This window comes from Tympanuchus pallidicinctus, unplaced genomic scaffold (assembly GCF_026119805.1).
Source record: "Tympanuchus pallidicinctus isolate F22 unplaced genomic scaffold, pur_lepc_1.0 scaffold3, whole genome shotgun sequence".
Classification (NCBI taxonomy): domain Eukaryota; kingdom Metazoa; phylum Chordata; class Aves; order Galliformes; family Phasianidae; genus Tympanuchus; species Tympanuchus pallidicinctus.
The window spans coordinates 28,724,364-28,731,354 of record NW_026294747.1 but is presented as its reverse complement, the minus strand read 5'-3'; the positions used below and the strand labels follow the sequence as shown (position 1 = coordinate 28,731,354).

The window sequence follows — 6,991 nt, the reverse complement described above, 5'->3', positions numbered from 1 at the left end:
CTCAGAATGGCACTTCACAGTTAATTAGCACTGCCTTCTGATGTGGAAAACCCAGTAGGTCCCTTTCTATCCCAAGTTCTTAACGTGGACTTTCTAGATGCTTATGAACTAAGAACAGCATGTGTGTTTACTCTGCACAATTTGGCTGTGATGATGAGGACATTGATTATCACCCTTTTAGGTCCTGGGAGGAGAGCTGAAGTTTTTCATCAACTTGGTTGATATCCAGACCAGGCTGAGGGGGACTGAAGGAGAACTCCTGCTTTACCATGTGGCTGTTGGTTGGTAGCTGCTTTGGAAAATGAACTGCTGTATCATGGCATCACCACTGCCAAATGACAGTTTTGCTTGCAATCTTTCTAGAAAAGCCAAAGATTGACTGGATGTGGAGAACGAACAAGACAGTAGCTCGGTGCATTTAGCAGTGGGTGTTGGGTGGAAATTACACCATGATCAGCTGATTTTACCTGTCCTGATTTCAGAAAAAGCACCCTGGTCTCCAGGACTGCCAGCAAAGCACTCCTTAATTGAAGTTCCCCATTGAAAACATGACCATTAGAACCATTCTGGATGGCAATGCTTTGTTATTCTTAGGTAGTGTCTGGCACATGTGATGATCTGCCTGTGAGGTACATGCATGTATATGCATTTCACATTTTACTTCTGACATGGCACCGATTTATGAGGGCAGGAATTACATGTTTGCCATGCAGATGCCCCTCTGCTGTGCCTCCCTGGCGCATACTGAGACACGCTCATCTCTCACTGTGTGCTGGGGCGGGAGCAGAGGAGCCCTGCTGAAGGCTGAGTTAGTCACACACGTACTGGAGATTTCTTCACTTTGAGATCCAAGACTGCCTTTTGCCAAGACAAGTGCTGGCACATCCCACGGCAAAAAAGGAGGGGTGCACGGAGGAGGTGAAGGGGGAGAGGAGAAAAGACCAGAAGACACAACTGATTATCCTTTTCTTCTACTGCACTGGTCCTGTGAGAAAGGAGGAATTTATAATACATGTACACACTCCAGGATTTTCAAAGACTGTCTTCAGCTATATATCATATTTCCAGGGGTCAAATGTTTACGCATTTTGTCTACAATAGTAAAAACATGCATTTTTAATACAGAGTGACTGATCACACAAGTGAGCCAAAGAGAAATACATTAAAACAAAGGCCAGTCACTTTTCTTCTGCAGCAAGATTAGCTGGATGGCATAAGCTTCACACCTCACCTTGATGCAGTGCCTTGACTGCATTGCATCTTTACTTCCAGACAAAACCAAACCACCTTGAACAACAGCTCATGAGACTTGTTTATTAGGTTTATATAGTTTTTGAGAATTCTTACATCTTTTGATACGTAGATGCTTTCCCTATTTCAATCTGCCCACATCACTTGCATAACCCACAGAGCACCTCAGCTGCAAGCAGCACAGCATGCAACTACACAACATGTGTGTGAATCACATCGCAGCCATACCAGCAAGCTCTGTCTTGAGACAGGGAAAGTCTTGAACATGACTGAATTTATCGACTATAAAAAGAAATGCAGTTTTTTCAAATGATTTTTGGAGGAATAACGTAGTCAGATCTGTAATGCTGAGAAAAAGGGAACAAATTAACAGGTGACCACTGCACACAGAGCTCTTTACTTACTCTTAGAAAATCCCAAACACTGTTCAGATGCTCACCACAGGCCACCAAACACAGCGCATTATCCAAACAACTTCTTTTTCAGGGGTGACCCTGCCATTCCTACTTGGCATGAGGGAAGGATCTCTGCTTCAAAACACAAAAATTGCTTATGACTCATCTTTATTTTTCCAAATTTTAGGGAATATGGTGGAATTTCTTCTGTGAAAGCCAGAAGTTTCATTACAGCCTTTGAGGAAAATAAGTAAACGTTTCGCAGAAAGAAAAATAAATGTTTCTGTCTGCTCCTGCTCAGAGGCACCCAAAGACAATTTCATTAGTGCTGGGTGCTCTTAGAGTTGGAGGGGAGGTGCTGCCATGAGACAAATTGCCCTGCAGCCCTTCAGACAGCTCAGCAGCCCTGCATGGACCACACAACACCCCACCAGCGTTGTGGTACCCACACAGGTCTACCTCTTCTTCACTCCAGGGTGGCTGGCACAAGGCGGCCTGTGCTAGGCTCTCCATTTCAATGCTCAGTCAGCCCAAGTTCTTCTCACCCAAAACTGCAATGTGTGGGGACTTCTTGAAGCTGCCCATAAAGTAAACACACAAGGTCCATCCCAGCTTGGCCTCAAGTATCTTTCTGGATCACTTACTGCATGCTACACAAACACATGAATTTGCCCAATGACCAGTTCAGCAAAGAACATGCTGAGGTGTGGGCTGTTAAATAAGGGTGATTCGTAAGAGTTGAAAACATGCTTGGCACAGCGCAAGGCACTGAGGAGGACAAAGCCCAACCTCAGTGTGAAACTGTACCCGACTCCCGCGTGTGTTTGTACAAGGCAAGTGGCTCAGGAGGACAGTGTCACACTTTCATGTGTGTTTACACAGGGCCTAGCACAACAGAGTGAGTCCTAATCCAAGCCGGAGCTCCTAAGTATCACAGCAATGCAAATGAAATAACACTATTAATACGCTTTCCCCCTGTGCTTACCGGGTCAGGTTCAAGCAGAGCTGCCCTTGTTCAGAAGGGCCAAGCCTTTGCACCACGCTGAGGTGGTTCTGGGCTCCCTCAGCACGGCCTGGCTGCCCTCCCGCCTCCCGCTGTGAGATGAAACGCCTTAGCGTGGGCCCTAGAGGAAAGCTAATTTCATTTATCTTGTGTCTCCCCCTTCTCCTCCCCAGGTCTGGCTCCCCCCCCAGCCGGGTTGCGGTGAAGCTGGGAGGCTATGGGCACTCGGTGCTGATTAAATTCTGCTGACTGAGGAAGATGTCAAATTCTACCCAAAGCAGAGAGCCGCCAAGGAAAAGCTGCTTTTCTTTGCTTTTGACAGCTGGAGCCATGAATTTAAGTAGAGGTCTCACCTTCAGGCAAATCAACAGCTGGGCTGAGAGCAGGCTTTCTTAAAGAGAGAGAGCACCGCATTTTCTGGAGTTCAGTGCTACCAAGAGGTGAACGAGTGCACGAGAACATTTTGTAAAAAAAAACAGGTGCAGCTGGGGTTTTGTTGTTGTATTTTTTTTCTTTTACTAGAGAAGGACCAAGTAACAAACAAGAAAGAGGAAATGAAAACACAGTCTTATTTCCCACCCTCAGTGTTTCTCTTCTTCCATTTCCCCTGTGAGTGCTTACAAAGGGGAGGCACAGCCTGTGTCTGTGCAGGAAGTTCCTGAGCCCTTTCCCTAAGAAGCCTCTGCACTGAGTCACATCTACTTTCATGTGCGTGTGCCAGCCATGCTGGAGGAAGTGGTGGCTCTGCTGAGTGCAGAGGAGGAACTCATGCATGTGGGGCCAGGCTCCATGACACCTTATTTTCAGTCCCATGGGGAAGAAGCCAGAACCCTGAGGAGGTTCAGACCTCTTAGGAGGCAGGGCCAAGCACAGGTCTGAACTAAACATAGAGGGAAATATGCAGTACACAGCTACACAGCCACCATCACATAATTCATGAGTGCGTTATGTATTAGCAGGTGCAGTTAGCCATAAGTGTGATGTGCACCTGCTATTGCCCTTTACTACACCTCCACCTCATCAGTAACTCCACAGATACTTAGAGAGTGCTTTGGCCACTAGACAAGAGATTTCAGGATACTTAAGTACTCCCAGCCCCTCTTGTTGAGGTGACAGCTTCAGGAAAGCATTAGAAATGAGTTGGACCAGAGGAAAAGTAGGTGACTCTGTTTAGTCTGCACTCACATGGTTAGGGACCTGCTGGGCTCCATATGCTGATTTCAGGGCTGCTCTTAATGCAGTAGCTGTTTATACCAATAACAGCCCTCAGGCAGGGTGAGGAAGCCGAATCTTCAGCTAAGCAAGTGCCCTCACCGGTAGGGATCATAGCCATGGCAACTCTTCCAACACAGCACATCCTGTTGTCTTCCCATTGCCTGCTGGAAGACTTACACAGGGAGATGTGTCCTACCACAGCCTCTTCTCTAATCATTAGAAGACATCCCAGAGAGCTGGAAAATGTGAATTTCAAGCTCTTCAGAAGGGAATTAAGTCTGTCTCCCCAGTAATTTGGGGATATGAAACAAGAGCAGGATAGCACTTCTCTTGATAAGGATGGAAGAAATCTTAACGGATTTAATCACATTAAATGGGGGAAGAAGAAAAAAGCAGCAGGGATCATCAATATCATGTGGAATCCAAGAAGGAAAAGGAGGGAAGGGCAGAGAGGACATAATTTTAGTTTCCAGATCTCTATTTACTTTTGATGTGGGATAGAAGTCAAACTTGTCTGACCTGCAAGCACTGAAGTGCTGGTAAGCACATGTAGTAATAGAATTTTAAGAGTGCTTAAATAGGATTTTTTGATGTTAAGAGTTGAAGTACCTACTGAACACAGGTATTTGCAGAGTTAAGCAGCAGCTAAGTTCTCAGAATTGCAATTTAGGATGCAGGCACCAGAGCTCTATCAGCTCCTAACCTAAATATAGACAGATAGGCATTATTTGGATTTAGCCCTATTCATGCAAGCAATATTTCCTAATTTTTTTCGTCTCTGCTTTAGTTCCATCAGTGGTAAGAGAAGCAGAAACTCCTGAAGGTAAGTTGGTAAGTTATTGCAACTGAGTTTTCTTGTAACTATCTATTCCGCTATCACGACATAAGGGGTAGACAAAGTTCAGCTTTTGCCATCATTCCAACTAGCTACTACTCTAAACCTTTGCTGCAACTTTTGCCAAATCTAAGTTTTTAAATGTGCAAGTTAAAAGACATTTAGAAAAGTAACTGAAGTTGTATTTCCTGCAGAATTGAAAAACAGGCTAGTTTCTTCTCTGCCTGAAAGCAAGAAGCATAAAAATCAGGTGCCATATTTCTTTCTTATTAGATTTTCTGCCCAGTTTTACAGCCTCCTACTGATAAGGAGGGGTTCTGTTAGAACAGAAACTCGGAAAGGTAAATAATTTTCTGAATTTCATTTTTAAAATGCTTAAGGAGCACCACCTCAAATAGGAAAGATGCTGGGTACAGCTGAAACCAGTCAAAGATGTGAAACAAAACAGCCCCGTTTGTTGCGAGCAGTGCAGCAGGGACAGAAAGCCTTGTGATTTCAGAAGAGAAACTTAACCATCAGCACATCGTGACATTTCTGGTGTGATGCATTATGATGTGTGGGTGGATTGCCATGCCACATGTTATTTCAATGCATTATCATCATCAGGGCTCGCTGAAGCGTTGCTGTGTTTCAGCAGAACATCATTATCTTCTGCAGCAGCTTCAGCTCAGCAAATCCTACCAGGTTCACAGATAATCAACACAAAAAAAATCCAACTTTGCCTAAATTTGCATCTTAATGTTTCAGAAAACTAGATAACTGGAAGTAATTTCAAAGCAAATGATTTCAAAATGTAGTTTACATACACATGCATACGGGAAGCTTGATTCTCACTTCAGTCATTTCAGGGAAGGGAAACATGCCTCGTTAGTTTTGCAAACAATCATGCAGTTTCAATTTCAGGTAATAATTGTAATTAAAGAATATACCAGAGAGAATTGTAATGCACAATTTGATTCCAAAAAGACAGAACTTTTAAATAATGAATTATGAATTCTTCTAACTCCTGCCTACCTTTTGGGCAGAAGGAATGATCCCACTGCACATTTTTGTCAAGAACGGATGAAAATAACAGGATTAGCTTATGAAAAAATACATCTGATCTTGAAAATACTCTGGTAAATATCAGCTATTCCTTCCAAACACAAAGCTTTGAACTAGCACTGATGGAAATCATAACATAGAAGCTTACCCTACCACACTGAAACTGCAGGGCATACAATGCACAAGTTAGCTGAATTAAAAAGAGCACCCAGAATATTTAGTCTGCAGTAATAAAAGCTAGGATCTGTTAAGCATGGCTGTGTGTGTATCAATTGGATAGCAGCTTCCCACACAGTCCATGTCCTGGAACTGTGCTCAGATTATTTCGCAATGTGAAGGACCTCTGTGTTCCTATTGCCAGGAAATAGTTAATATTCTTTCCCACTGGGGCCCACACGCACCTGCACAACTGTGGTGTGTGGTTTCTTCTTGCAGCTGCATCTGTGACTCTGCTGCTGCCTGCGTAGAGGTTTTAAAGCGTAAGTGGAGAGTTCACGAGACTGCCCTTCGGTGGTAGCACAGCCTGAAGGGCTGCTGCAGAAGCAGTGTCACTGCTGAAGTAGCTTCAGCAAAGTTTTGTTCCCAATTGCATATACTGCATCCCACCTTTCTTCGGAAACATCAAAGCACATTGGACAACACTAAATAATAATTTATCCTCACAGTATCATTCCAGAGTCTCTGCATGCTATTATCTGGGTTTTGGGGGACTTTTTGTTTGTTTTTGGTTTTTTGTTTTTTTTTTTTTTTGTTTTGTTTGGTTTTTTGTTTTTTCTTCCAGAGGAAGAATGAAGCTGTGAGGCCTTTAATAACTTTTTCCCTAAGGTCACTAAGAGCAGCCCCGTGGTGGAGCCAGATATGTAATGCAAAACTTTCCCAGCCCTGTATGTTGGCTGCTCAATCACTGCTGCTCCTGTAGTTTGCCATCTGAACCCTTTATGCAAGAAGACAACTATTTTTGTCCCAATTGTTAAGAAACCATGGTTCACAATATCTGCTCCTTCTCAGGAATGAGAAGATTACCAGGGTCAGCAGTCAGAATAGAGAGTTATCAGCTAGCCCGGGGCTGTGGGAGCTGTGATTAGGATCGTCTGCTATTAACCTCAGGTGCATGCTCTGGATGCAGTGAGAGAAGCTCAACTCAGCTCTGCATTCAGGATCTGTCTGGTGTAAGGATGATGTATGGGAGGCAAGAGATTGAGTTCACTGATTCTACAAGGCTATATGATTTAGGGGAGCTGTAGGGTT

General features: G+C 44.0%; 1 non-coding gene across 1 annotated transcript; it reads left to right on the top strand.

The window, feature by feature from the left end:
* The first annotated feature begins 4,159 nt into the window (after window positions 1-4,159).
* On the top strand, window positions 4,160-4,281 carry LOC128087448 (U6atac minor spliceosomal RNA). The gene has a single exon (XR_008209862.1). It is a non-coding gene; the product is annotated as a U6atac minor spliceosomal RNA (small nuclear RNA).
* Window positions 4,282-6,991: the final 2,710 nt, after the last annotated feature.